At 39.7% G+C, this 14,193-nt stretch overlaps 1 protein-coding gene and 1 long non-coding RNA gene across 2 annotated transcripts in view; both read right to left on the bottom strand.

Moving 5' to 3' along the window:
- The window catches only part of SPPL3 (signal peptide peptidase like 3), a 190,175-nt gene that overhangs the window by 155,214 nt on the left and 20,768 nt on the right, over positions 1–14,193 (bottom strand). The window lies entirely within an intron of this gene.
- The window catches only part of LOC135228230 (uncharacterized), an 84,043-nt gene that overhangs the window by 49,304 nt on the left and 20,546 nt on the right, over positions 1–14,193 (bottom strand). Inside the window, exon 1 of the long non-coding RNA XR_010318589.1 lies at positions 1–14,193. This exon is cut by the window's left edge and continues 45,857 nt beyond it; it is cut by the window's right edge and continues 20,546 nt beyond it. This is a non-coding gene — a long non-coding RNA (uncharacterized LOC135228230).

Here is a 14,193-nt window from a genome sequence, read left to right on the forward strand (position 1 = left end):
AGAACTGCCCCACAGCGTTTGCAAGGAGTGCCAGGTGGAATCAAACTGCTGACCTTTTGGTTAGCAGTCATAGCTCTTAACCACTATGTCATCAAGGTTTCCATCCACACTTAGATGCTAACAAATTTCAAAACTTAAGTTCAATGAATAATATGCTATTAAAATATTAAATACCAAAATTAATAAAGAAAACTTGAGTAAACAATCTGTAACAGAAGACACGAACCAAGTTACAAAAAAATAACTCAGCCATCCCTTCCTCACCCCCACAAGCACACTAAACCTCAACACACGAATCAAAAACCTTCTAAGAAAAACAAGGCATTCCTGACCCCAAAAGGTTGTGGAGGAAATACTGCTCACGTCTTAAAGCTGATAAAATAAAATTTAAAAAGAAAATTATAGGACCATCTTGTTTATGAATAATGATGTAAAAATCTTAAGCAATTAAAACAATACCTCAAGGAATTATTAAAAACTACTAAACAGGTTTTCCCCCACCTGTCTGTCAGTTTGACGTACTGTGGGGCTTGCGTGTTGCTGTGATGCTGGAAGCTATGTCACCAGTATTCAGATACCAGCAGGGTCACCCACGGAGCACAGGTTTCAGCTGAGCTTCCAGACTAAGACAGGCTAGGAGGAAGGACCCAGCAGTCTACTTCTGAAAAGAATTAGCCAGTGAAAACTTTATGAATAGCAGCAGAACATTGTCTGATATAGTGCTGGAAGATGAGCCCCCCAGGCTGGAAGGCACACAAAAGACGACACGGTGGCTGCAACAATGGGCTCAGGCATAACTACGATTGTAAAGATGGCGCAGGACTGGGCAATGTCTCGTTCTGTGGTACACAGGGTTGCTATGAGTCAGAACCGACTCGACGGCACCTAACAACAACAACACTAAATAGATTTTATTCCAAGAATGAAAGTTTTTTTTAAAAAAGGCAAAACTACTGATACCATACATCATGCAGGAGATTCATGCAAGGAGTCAGGATAGCAACAGACTCTACAATTTGTAAAATTCAATCAATCCCACGCTTACACAAAAAAAAATAAAGAGCTTTTTTGTTTGTTTTAACATAATTAATACAATCTACATCGCAAATTTGACTTAGTTATTTATAACAGTATATTACATATGCTTTCCTCCAGGTTAGTTCTCTTAAATAAAAAAAGAATAAAAACTAGAATGATAAATATCACTACTTAATTCTGTATCTATAAGACTTAAGCAAAGAATTATTAGAATAATTATTCTACTACAGCTGTTGGAGGAAGAGCGAAGAACTGAAGCCTAATTGTGGTGTTGGCAAAGAATATTGAATATACCACGGACTGGCAAACAAACAAAGAAATCTGTCTTGGAAGAAGTACAGCCAGAATGCTCCTTAGAAGCAAGGATGGTGAGACTAAGCCTCACACACTTATCAGGAGGGACCAGTCCCTGGAGGAGGACACTCTGCTTGGTAAAGTACAGGGTCAGCAAACACAGGAAGACCCTCAACAAGATGGAGTGACACAGTGGCTGCAACAATAGGCTCAAGCATAGCGATGACCCTGAGGATGACAAAGGACCGGGCAGTGTTCCGTTCTGTTGTACACAGGGTCGCTAGGAGTTAGAACCGATTCCACGGCACCTAACAACAGCAACAATACATGCTGGAATATAAAGCAAATCCACAAAAACCGGTAGTATTTCTGTAAACCAGTAATAACCAGCTATAAAAAGAATGGGAAAATATTTCATTTAAAACAGCAATAAAAAGTGTAAAATACTTGGTAATTAATGTATTGAATGTATTTTTTTTAAAGATTACCTAAACTTTAATGCGAAAAAAATCCTGATTAGTTGCAGAGATGTAATTAACCGTAACATCATGCAGAAGACAATTTTATCCAAGTTAAACAATAGATGTAATGTACTTTCAATTAAAACATCAACAAGATGCTTTATAGAATATGACAACTTGAAAAATTAAATGGACAAAAATGTCAGAGGACGCAGTTTAAAAAAAAAAAGATAAGACTGCAATTCCTAAAGAGGGATTGGGTTTCAATTTAGCCTACAAATGACTTTCTCCCGTAAAATAAATGCAAATAGACTGCTGATTCATTCATTTGCTGACCATCTCTGACACTAGTTTCCGTCCAATGTTCAAATAATACACCCATAACAGACACAGTCTTTCATTTCCTAAATCACAGCTTACATTACGTGTGGTTTAGCTAAAATGAACAATCCACGACCAAGTCTGAGTCCTTAACTCAAAGCTCATGTGTGAAAAGCACTGCTGGTCAGATGTATTTTTTTAAATCTCTCTACATGAATGTCCAAAGTCCTTTTGCTGTATTATAGTTTTCACATATCATACACACTGAAATAAAGCCGGCACGTAACTGTTTTCTTTGTCACGTGGAAAAGAGAAGTCGTAGTCGCAGGCAATTTACCTCTGGAAAAACACCTGTCCTTCTGAGTGACCCTGCACTACACTATGAGGCATCTGCCGTTCCCCACCCTCCAAAAAGCTACACATTTGGTCTGTGTTAGGTAGGAATTCTATGGGCTGCTTCTCCTCGTCACCAAGTTAGGAGTTAATTTCCTGTCCTTTGCCTTTCATGAGATTTGATACAAGAAAGGAAACACAACTGTGATGGCACTTCTGAAAATAACGTTAAGGAAGAACTGTTCCAGGTATTGGTAAGCATGACAAACTCTTCCCGTGTGTTTTAACATTTAAAACCAAGTTAAACAGCCATGGAGGCTGGATGAACTCCTGAAACTATTGCTCTGAGATCATCTTTAAACCTTAAACCAAAAATAGCCCCTGAAGTCTTCTTAAAACCATAGTTTAGCTTAACTATCAAAGAATGTCTGCCTTGAGCATTATGCTTTTTTAAAAACTCTCTATATGGGATCAAATTGACAACATCAACTTGAAAGATCAGATAGGAACCTTAGAGAGCAGTGAGTTTATGTTAATGGGGGAGAAACAACTCAGAAAAAGACGGTGGGAACGGGTGCACAGCTCAAAGAATGTAACCAGTGTCACTGAACTGTACATGTAGAAACAGATGAATGTTTTGCTGTATATATTCTCAACAAAATTTTAAAAATTAAAAAAAGTTAAATTGGTTCCTTTCTTACTGCTCGACTACTCAGGAGTTCATAATATGGTAATTCAGATTATGAATTTCCAAGAGAGGGACTGAATATGTACTTTTTCTCAAGCTCCCTTTATTCTGTGAGAGTCATTTTAATGGTAAAGAGCCCTGGCTTTGGAGTCAAAAATGCCTGTGCTCAAATTCTAGCTCTGCCACTCATTAACAGTATATAGCCGTCTTGGTTGAGTAATCAGTTTTCTCAACTGTAAATGGAAAAAAAGCCTACATTTCACGGGACTGATTTAAGGATAAATGTTGTATACATTAACAGTTAACAATGAACCTGACAAACTCTCAATAAAACCGCAATTTGTCCTCCTGAGAACAAAATTTGATGATATTCATACCCATATTCTTTCCATCTCTCTTCTGTTCCCTGCTTTTGTCTTCTCCCTTTCAGATTTCATTCCTGAGTTTAACATTCTCCTCGTTCTAGCTGTTAGTTAAGGTAGCCATATTCAAAAGCTCTCCTACACCATACAACTGATTACTAGAGGACAGGTAGAAGAGGAAATCAATAGTTAGTGTGGTTGAGATATACTGTTAAGGGAAAAAAGATATAGCATCAGAGGGTGTATGGTATGCTATGATTTTGACTGCTGAAAACAAATAGGAAAAAAAGAGGGGGAGAGAGAAGCTGGTTACAAGTTTTCTAGAGAGGAAAACTGGATGATCAGGAATGAGAAAAATTTTTAATTTGTATACCTTTTTGAGCTACCTGAATTTATTATTTAAAAGATTAACACAATAATATAAAAAGAATAGTGGGACTGAATATAGTAAATCCACTAAACCAAACCAAAACCAAAAACCCAGTGCTGTCAAGTAGATTCCATCCAACTCATAGCGACCCTACAGGACAGAGAAAAACTGCCCCGTAGAGTTTCCAAGGAGCACCTGGCAGATTCGAACTGCTGACCCTTGGTTAGCAGCCATAGCACTTAACCACTACGGCACCAGGGTTTCTGTAATCTAGTAAGTACCCACTAAAAACTGATGTATGATACATTTTACTGGCTAATACTCTTCAGAAATATTAATAATCGGAACCTGCAACGTGCAAAGTATGAATCTAGGAAAATTAGAAATTGTCAAAAATGAAATGGAACACATAAACATCAATATCCTAGGCATTAGTGAACTGAAATGGACTGGTATTGGCCATTATGAATCGGACAATCATATAGTCTACTATGCTGGGAATGACAACTTGAAGAGGAATGGTGTTGCATTCATCCTCAAAAAGAACATTTCAAGATCTATCCTGTAGTACAATGCTGTCATTGATAGGATAATAGCCATACACCTACAAGGAAGACCAGTTAATACGACAATTATTCAAATATACGCACCAACCACTAGGGCCAAAGATGAAGAAATAGAAGATTTTCATCAGCTGCTGCAGTCTGAAATTGATCAAACATGCAATCAAGATGCATTGATAATTACTGGTGATTTTAATGAAAAAGTTAGAAACAAAGAAGGATCAGTAGCTGGAAAACATGGCCTTGATGATAGAAACAATGCTAGAGATCGAATGGTAGAATTTTGCAAGACCAATGACTTCTTCATTGCAAACACCTTCTTTCACCAAAACAAACAGCAACTATACAGATCGGCCTCGCCAGATGGAGCACACAGAAATTAAATTGACTATACCTGTGGAAAGAGACGATGGAAAAGCTGAATATCGTCAGTCAGAATAAGGCCAGGGGCCGACTGTGGAACAGACCATCAATTGCTCATATGCAAGTTCAAGATGAAACTGAAGAAAATCAGAGCAAGTCCACAAGAGCCAAACTATGACCTTGAGTATATCCCACCTGAATTTAGAGACCATCTCAAGAACAGATTTGATGCACTGACCACTGGTGACCGAAGACCGGACGAGTTGTGGAATGACATCAAGGACATCATCCATGAAGAAAGCAAGAGGTCACTGAAAAGACAGGGAAGAAAGAAAACATCAAGATGGATGTCGGAGGAGACTCTGAAACTTGCTCTCGAAAGTTGAGCAGCTAAAGCAAAAGGAAGAATTGATGAAGTAAAAGAACTGAGCAGATGTCAAAGGGCGGCTCAAGAAGACAAAGTAAAGTATTATAATGACACGTGCAAAGAGCTGGAAATGGAAAACCAAAAGGGAAAAACGCACTCGGCGTTTCTCAAGCTGAATGAACTGAAGAAAAAATTCAAGCCTCGAGTTGCAATAGTGAAGGATTCTATGGGGAAAATATTAAATGACGCAGGAAGCATCAAAAGAAGATGGAAGGAATACACAGAGTCATTATACCAAAAAGAATTAGTGGATGTTCAACTATTTCAAGAGGTAGCATATGACCAAGAACCGATGGTACTGAAGGAAGAAGTCCAAGCTGCTCTGAAGGCATTGGCGAAAAACAAGGCTCCAGGAATTGATGGAATATCAATTGAGATAGTTCAACAAACAGATGCAGCACTGGAGGTGCTCACTCGTCTATGCCAAGAAATACGGAAGACAGCTTCCTGGCCAACCAAATGGAAGAGATCCATATTTATGCCTATTTCCAAGAAAGGTGATCCAACCAAATGTGGAAATTAGAAGACAATATCATTAATATTACACTCAACCAAAATTTTGCTGAAGATCATTCAAAAACGGCTGCAGCAGTATATCGACAGGGAACTGCCAGAAATTCAGGCCAGTTTCAGAAGAGGACGTGGAACCAGGGATATCACTGCTGATGTCAGATGGATCCTGGCTGAAAGCAGAGAATACCAGAAGGATGTTTACCTGTGTTTTTTCGACTACGCAAAGGCATTCGACTGTGTGGATCATCACAACTTATGGATAACGTTGAGAAGGATGGGAATTCCAGAATGCTTAATTGTGCTCATGAGGAACCTTTACATAGACCAAGAGGCAGCTGTTCAGACAGAACAAGGAAATACTGATTGGTTTAAAGTCAGGAAAGGTGTGCGCCACAGTTGTACTTTCACCATAACTATTCAATCTGTATGCTGAGCAAATAATCCGAGAAGCTGGACTATATGAAAAAGAATGCGGCATCAGGATTGGAGGAAGACTCATTAACAACCTGCATTATGCAAATGATACAACCTTGCTTGCTGAAAACGAAGAGGACTTGAAGCACTTACTAATGAAGATCAAAGATCACGGCCTTCAGTATAGATTGATTGCACCTCAACATAAAGAAAACAAAAATCCTCACAACTGGACCAATGAGCAACATCATGATAAACGGAGAAAAGATTGAAGTTGTCAAGGATTTCATTTTACTTGGATCCACAATCAACACCCACGGAAGCAGCAGTCAAGAAATGAAAAGACGCATTACACTGGGTGAATCTGCTGCAAAGGACCTCTTCAAAGTGTTGAAGAGCAAAGATGTCACCTTGAAGACTAAGGTGCATCTGACCCAAGCCATGGTATTTTCAATCGCATCATATGCATGTGAAAGCTGGACAATGAATAAGGAAGACCAAATAAGAATTGATGCCTTTGAATTGTGGTGTTGGCAAAGAATACTGAATACACCATGGACTGCCAGAAGAACAAATAAATCTGTCCTGGAACAAGTACAACCAGAACGCTCCTTAGAACCAAGGTTGGCGAGACTGCGTCTTACATACTTTGGACATGTCAGGAGGGATCGGTCTCTGGAGAAGGACATCATGCTTGGCAAAGTATAGGGTCAGCGGAAAAGAGGAAGACCCTCAACGAGGCAGACTGACACAGTGGCTGCAACAATGAGCTCAAGCATAACGACAATTATAAGGATGGCTCAGGACCAGGCGGTGTTTCGTTCTGTTGTGCACAGGGTCGCTATGAGTCAGAACCAACTTAACGGCACCTAACAACAACAATGACGATACATTTAATGACATGGAAAGATGTTCAAGGCATAATAAACAGAAGAAAATCAGGTAAAACATTATTTACCACGTTAATGTTATTTTCATACATGTAGATGTGCAGGAGCCCTGGTGGTGCAGTGGTTAAGTGATACCGCTGCTAACCAAAAGGCCAATGGTTAAAATCTACCAGTCACTCCTTGGAAACCCTATGGGGCAGTTCTACCCTGTCCTCTAGGTTCGCTCGCTATGGATCAGAATCAAATCCATGGCACCGAGTTTGGAGTTCTTTTTAATAGATGTGTGTATATATATTTATGTGTGCATATCTGTATTTATCTAGGCGTCACACACATACGCAAGCACATACACATACGAGAAACAGATTCAGAGGTGACATTACAGATCACTGAAGATAGGCAAAGAGCCCTGGCAGTACAGTGGTTAAAGCAATCGGCTGCCAACTGAAAGGTGGCAGTTCAGAACAACCAGCAGCTCTGCAGGAGAAAGATGTATCAGTCTACTTCAGTAGAGATTTACAGCCTTGGAAACCCTACGGTACAGTTCTACTCTGTCCTATAGCTTCGCTATGAGTCAGAATCAACTCAGTGGCCATGGGTTTCGAGGACAGGTGGGACTAGTCAAGAAATGGTGCTGGGAGAAACCCCAAGAATATGGCTCCCGGATACCCTTTTAGCTCAGTAATGAAGTCACTCCCGAGGTTCACCCCTCACAGCCGAAGATGAGACAGGCCCATAAAACAAAATGAGACTAAAGGGGCACAAGAGCCCAGGAGCAAGGACTAGAAGGCAGGAGAGGACAGGAAAGCTGGTTAATAATAAATAAATAATAAACCCAAGGTCGAGAAGGGAGAGTGTTGACATGTCGTGGGGTTGTTAACCAATCTCATAAAACAATATGTGTACTAACTGTTTAATCAGAAACTAGTTTGTTCTGTAAACACTCATATAAAGTACAATATAAATAAATAAGTAGTGCTGGAATGACCGGATCCCCACCTTACCCATATACAAGTAAAAATTAATTCTAGATGGATTAGGAACTTATACACGAAAGACAATGCATTAAACCCTAACTCCTTGTTGTTTTCAGTTGCTGGTGATATCGATTCCAACTCAAGGGGATCCCACGTGGGCAGAGCAGAACTACCAGGGTTTTCAAGGCTGTGCAACTTTTTGGAAGCAGGTCACTAGGCCTGTCTAGCACTTAACCATCTGCGCCATCCAAGGACTATTCCTATTTACCCCCCCCCCCCCAAAAAAAAACCAAACCCATCGTCGTTGAGTCAATTCCAACTCACAGCGGCCCTATAGGACAGAACAGACTGCCCCATAGGGTCTCCAAGGAGTGGCTGGTGGATTCGAACCGCCAACCATTTGTTTGGCAGCCAAGCTCTTAACCACTGCACCACCAGGGCTCCACTACTCCTATTTAGAGGGAAATAAAAGAGAATACCTTTAAGTCCTCTGGCTAGGGAATATTACTTATGACACAAAAGCACTCAACCATAAAAAAGACTGATAAATTCTACTGCTAGGTACAAATACTAGGAAAACTGTTAAACACGAACAGCAGCAGGAGGTACAAGAAACGTTCACAGCAGAACTCTCTGAAATAGCCCCGCAGCGGAAAACTAAATATGCATCAACCAGAAAGTGGATAAATTACGGTACATTCATACCATGGAACACTACACAGCACTAGAAATGAGGAACACATGACAACAAAGACAAATCTTAGAAATCATTTTGATTGAAAAAAGCAAATTATAGAAGATAATATACATTATAACATCTTCATAACACTGAACTTTATAAAAACAAATCAAAACTAAACAATAGGTCATACAGTAAAACAAAAATGTAGTAAAACTAGTTATTTTTAAAAAGGAATGATAGACACAAAATTCACAATAGTAGTTATCTAGTGGGGACAGAGGTAGGAAGAGGGATCAAGGAGTATGCAGTGACCAGTAAGAGTACTGGAAATGTTTTAGCTCTTTGGTCACCTGGTGAGGTTCACAGTTGTTTACTATGCTTCAGAACTTACATATAAAACCAAACCAAACTCATTGCTACCAAGTCGATTCCAACTCACAGCAATCTTGTAGGAGAGCAGAACTGCCCCATATGGTTTCCACCTTTATGGAAGCAGACTGCCACATCTTTCTCCTGCGCAGAAGCCAGTGGGTTCAACCCGCCAACCTTTTTTGGTTAGCAGCCGAGCACTTAACCACTGCACCACCAGGGCTCCTTACATCTACAGAACGCATATTTTTCTATGGATATAGTATGAACCTGTTCTCGTTTTTGTGTTAAGAAAAAAAATCTATTGTTCCCACAAATAATTCCTAAAAGGGTAACAAAAAATCTTACCAAGAATTCTTTAGGGAAGTAAAACTTTGGATAATTTTCATTTTTTATTACCCCTTATTCAAGATTTCTGATTTTTCAACAACAAAACTTATTTTGTGTAATTAAAAAGTAAAAAAAATTAACAGTCACAATCATATGCATATTTTCAAAGAGCTGACATATATGCACCAAATTTAACAAAGGATCTCAGGATTGGTGGAATTACAGGTGGGTTTTATTTTCTTTTTCTGTTTACCTACATTTTCTAAAATTTCACCAATAAAGTAAATTTTACAGTCGATCCTCATTATTCACCATACTCCGTGAATCTGCCTACCCGGCTAGAACTTATTTGTCACCCTAAAATCAATACTCATGGTGCTTTCTCAGGCATTTGCGAACATGCACAGAGCAGTGAAAAACTTGAGTCGCCCAACACGCAAGTCCCCAGCTGAGGCTGAACCAGGCAACGCTCTACCATTTGTTTCTGCCCTCATACTGTAAATTAAAGTATCCTTTTTCTGATCTATTTAGTGCCACCTTTTCCACATTTTTGTGCTTTGTTGCTGATTTCGCTGTTTAAAACGGCCTCCAAGCCCGGTGCAGATGTCCTATCTAGTGTTCTTAAGCGCAAGAAGATTGTGCTGAGCCTTACAGAAAAAATTCGTTCAGGCAAGAGTTATGGTGCTATTGGCTGTGAGGTCAATTTTAATGAATCAACAATATACATTAAATGTACCTTTAAAAAGAAACACACATTAAGCAAGGTTATGTATTGATCAACTGAAGAAAATTTGTGACCAGAGGCTTGCAGGAACCTCGTTCTGTATTTTCCCTAGGAGCAATGGTTTGGTATTCACTCATTCAGTGTTCGTGGCAACTTTACAGAATATAACCACCATGAAATAACGAGAAATCGACTATCACGGTTCCAGAATTCCTTGTCTGATACCCTTGCAGCCAGATATGTTTCGGGATCCTCATTTTTTTTTTTTCTAGACAGATAACACAGTTCATACGTTAAAGATTACCTAACATCTCCGGCAGAATCTCTGGTGGCACTTCATAATCAAACACATTAATATTTCTGCAGCACAGTGAATGAAAAGTCACACTGAGATAAATGGATACTACAATCTCACATCAGTTAAAGTTGGCTTTGCTACCAAAAGAGGTCCAAGTTAGGTTTTCCCACCAAAAAAACAAACAAACCCACTGCCGTCAAGTCGATTCCAACTCACAGTGAGCCTACAGGACAGAGTAAAACTGCCCCACAGGGTTTCCAAGGAGTGGTTGTTGGATTCAAACCGCCAACCTTTTGGTTAGCAGCCAAGCTCTTAATCACTGCACCACATTATTTCGGTGCTATTTAGGACTAGAGAAGAGGCAAGGCTTCCATTTCTGTTCCCACTGGTTCAACTTGCTTAGAACTTAGACTGTGCACTCAGCTGAGAATTAGATTGCCCTTAAATTTATATTTTATAATACCAACGAACCAAAGTGTTTCTAACTCCGTAAATAGAAGACAAGGCTAAAGCTTTCAAGCACATTTCAAAAATGAAAAAATTAATAAAGTGTCAAAATATGAACTACATGGAAATTATAAGAATCATGATGTATACCAAAAATTCAACACAGCCTTCCAAGTGTTGGCCAAAAAGTGTCATTCAGGGTATTCTTTAATTTGCAGTTGTACACTTAAGGCCTATGGCACATAATGCATTTCATGTGGCATTCATATTCAAATCCACGACTCACAAATTGGCCTATACTGCTAACCAAAAGTTCAGCGGTTCAAATCCACCAGCAACTCCACGGGACAAAAGACCTGACGATCTGCTCCCTTAAAAATTCCAGCCTAGGAAACCCTATGGGAACAATTCTACTCTGTCATATAGGGTTGATATGAGTCGCAATCAACTCGATGGCACACACCACCACCACCACAAATGACAAGAGTTGAAAGATGAATGCACATCCTTATAACATGTTAAGTTTAGTAGAGATTCTCTTCTTCTGGTTAGAATACCATTCACAGACCCCAATACAAAAGCATGTGGTTGCCATTTAGAGTAACCATGTCCAGGCTCGGAAAAGCAGAATGATGGCTGATGGAACATTTGTGAGAACGTTAAGGCATTCAGTAGCAATACATAATGCAATGGTGAAATATGGAGAAAAGGATTTGTATTTAAATATGCAGGTGCCCATAAGATAGCCTTTTTTTAATCCACTGTCACTGGGGCACAGATCAGCCATCTCCTTACCCCCATCTCATCACTGAGGCAATGACCAAGATGTGAATATCTGGGGTCACAATTCAAATGCCTTCAGGACTAGGTGGCAGTGGTGTTTTTTCCTTCCACTGAGTCGGCCCTCGACTGACGGTGACCCCACACACAACAGACCAAAACACTGCTCGGTAGTGAGCTACCTCCACAGTCAGCTGCAGATCTGATCACTGTGACCCCACAGGGTTTTCACTGGGTGATCTGCAGAAGTGCATTGCCAGGCCTTTCTTCCTAGTACATCTTAGTCTGAAAGCTCTGCTGAAATCTGTTCAGCATCACAGCAACATGCAAGCCTCCACTGACAGACGGGCGGTGGTTGCACATGAGATGCTCTGGCTGGGTAGCAAACCTGGGTCTCCCGCAGGGAAGGGACGAAATGACTTCTACCACAGAACCACCAATGCCCTTCACGGGTTAGGTCAATGATATAAACCAGTGACACAGAGACTCAGTGTAGAGAACAGAAAGCAGTGGGGACTGAGTCAAATTAGAGAGTGTAAGCTCGGAGTAAAAGCATTCAAATACTAAGACATCGCTTCTGACCAAATTTTAGTTTCCCCAGTAATCAAATAATCGACTGGGACACACAGTCCGTATAATGGCCCACTGCAAAATCTCTTTTCTCAGAAAGCTGTCTTAACTGCATTTGTTGGCATCTGACACCCAGTCTCTAAAAACACTGTAAAGTCCTAGAATAGACAGGACCCTACTTATTCTGTTTTAGTTACTATGGCAGAGTCCCAACAGGCATAATGTCATTCGTTAAATATAGAGATCAAACCTGCCACCTTGTTCTGTCTAACCCAGTGAGCTAAGCGGCCAGACAACACCAGTAGGACACAACCGATAAAGAACAGGCCGAAACACAGCTCAACATCTGGAACAACTGGACTAAGGCCCACGCACAGCCGTTTCAACAGATTTCCTTCATTTGCTAAGAACTATAATACCTGTTGCATCTCTAATGATGAGGGTGAAGACATTTTTTTCTTCTCTTGCTAACTACCAATAACCAAAAACCGAAACTATAAGGAGCTCATTATCTGTACTTCTCTAAATTCATTTGACTACATAGGCTTTTTTTTTTTTTTTACATAGGTTCAACAGCCTAAAATTGCATTAAAATCTCTAAGAGCGTAAGAAGACCCTCTCCCAAGTTACCAAAATAAATCAGTAACGATATAAAATTAAAGAACCAGAAATACAGGCTGACCAATCACCCATCTGTTTTTCCTAAAGATAATGCAGATAACTAATTTTAGATACAGGAGCAAAAATCTAGATCATAAGCTCTTAGATACCCCAACTGTGTTATTCAATATGGTAGTCACTAGCCACTAGAAATGTGGCTAGTCTGAACAGAGAAGACTTTGTACTGAAAATGTAAAATACATCATAATAATTTTTAGACTGATTACGTACAATCAATGATATAAGATTTCTGATATACTAGGTTAAATAAAATACATTATTAAAATTAATTTCACCTGTTATCTTTTTACTTTTTAATGTGCCTACTGGAAAACTTTAAACTACATATGTAGACAATGCTGCTCTAGTAAATGCCATATTTTACAAACTAATTCCTCTGGTGATTCACCTTCCTGACAAGGAAGTAATACGCGGGAGGCAGAGACTCTAGTCATTAAACCAGTCATACTCTCAGGTCAAATGACGATGTAGCAGGTTGCAGGCGTAATGTAGTCATTCACTTACTCAAAGGGAGGGAACCAGTTTAATAATCATTTCAAGCCAGTATCTTCCTAAGACAGGAGCTCTGGTGGTGCAAAAGGTTCAGCGCTCAGCTGCTAACTGAAAGGTTGGCGGTACAAACCTGCCTAAGTCACTCCATGGGAGAAAAGCCTGGGGATCTGCTTCTGTAAGCCCAGAAAATCCTATGGGGCAGTTCTAGTCCGTCACATGGGGCTGCCATGAGTTGAAAACAACTTGACAGCAGCAAACAACAGCTGCAACAACATCTTCCAAAACGATTCTAGTACATAAAAGAAATAAGGAGTAGCCTTATTAGAAAAAAATCTGTGAGCCAAAAGAGCTATTAATTTTTTTTCTTGATGCTAGACTTTCAGATATCTAAAACTGAGGTTCAACTTTGGTACTGCACTGTTAAGAACGAACAAGTCTGACGTTTTAAACGACTGCTTTTTTCCCTCTATAAACCCTTTATTAAATACAAACATTACACAAATAAAAACAACCATGAGTTACCACTTCACGCTCACTAGGATGGCTATAATCAAAAAGATGGATAAAAACGAGTGTTGTCAAGGATGTGGAGGAAATGAAACGCTTCTATGTTGCTGGTGGGAGTGTTTAACAGTGCAGTCACTTTGGAAAACAGTTGAGCAGCTTCTCAAAATGTTAAACACAGAGACACCATATGATCCAACAATTCCACTCCTAGGTATTTAGCCAAAACAAATGAAAACATACATCCGCATAAAAACTTACACACAAATTTTCAATAGCAGTATTATTCCTAATAGCGAAAA

This window comes from Loxodonta africana, chromosome 19, assembly GCF_030014295.1.
Source record: "Loxodonta africana isolate mLoxAfr1 chromosome 19, mLoxAfr1.hap2, whole genome shotgun sequence".
In the NCBI taxonomy this organism is placed as follows: domain Eukaryota; kingdom Metazoa; phylum Chordata; class Mammalia; order Proboscidea; family Elephantidae; genus Loxodonta; species Loxodonta africana.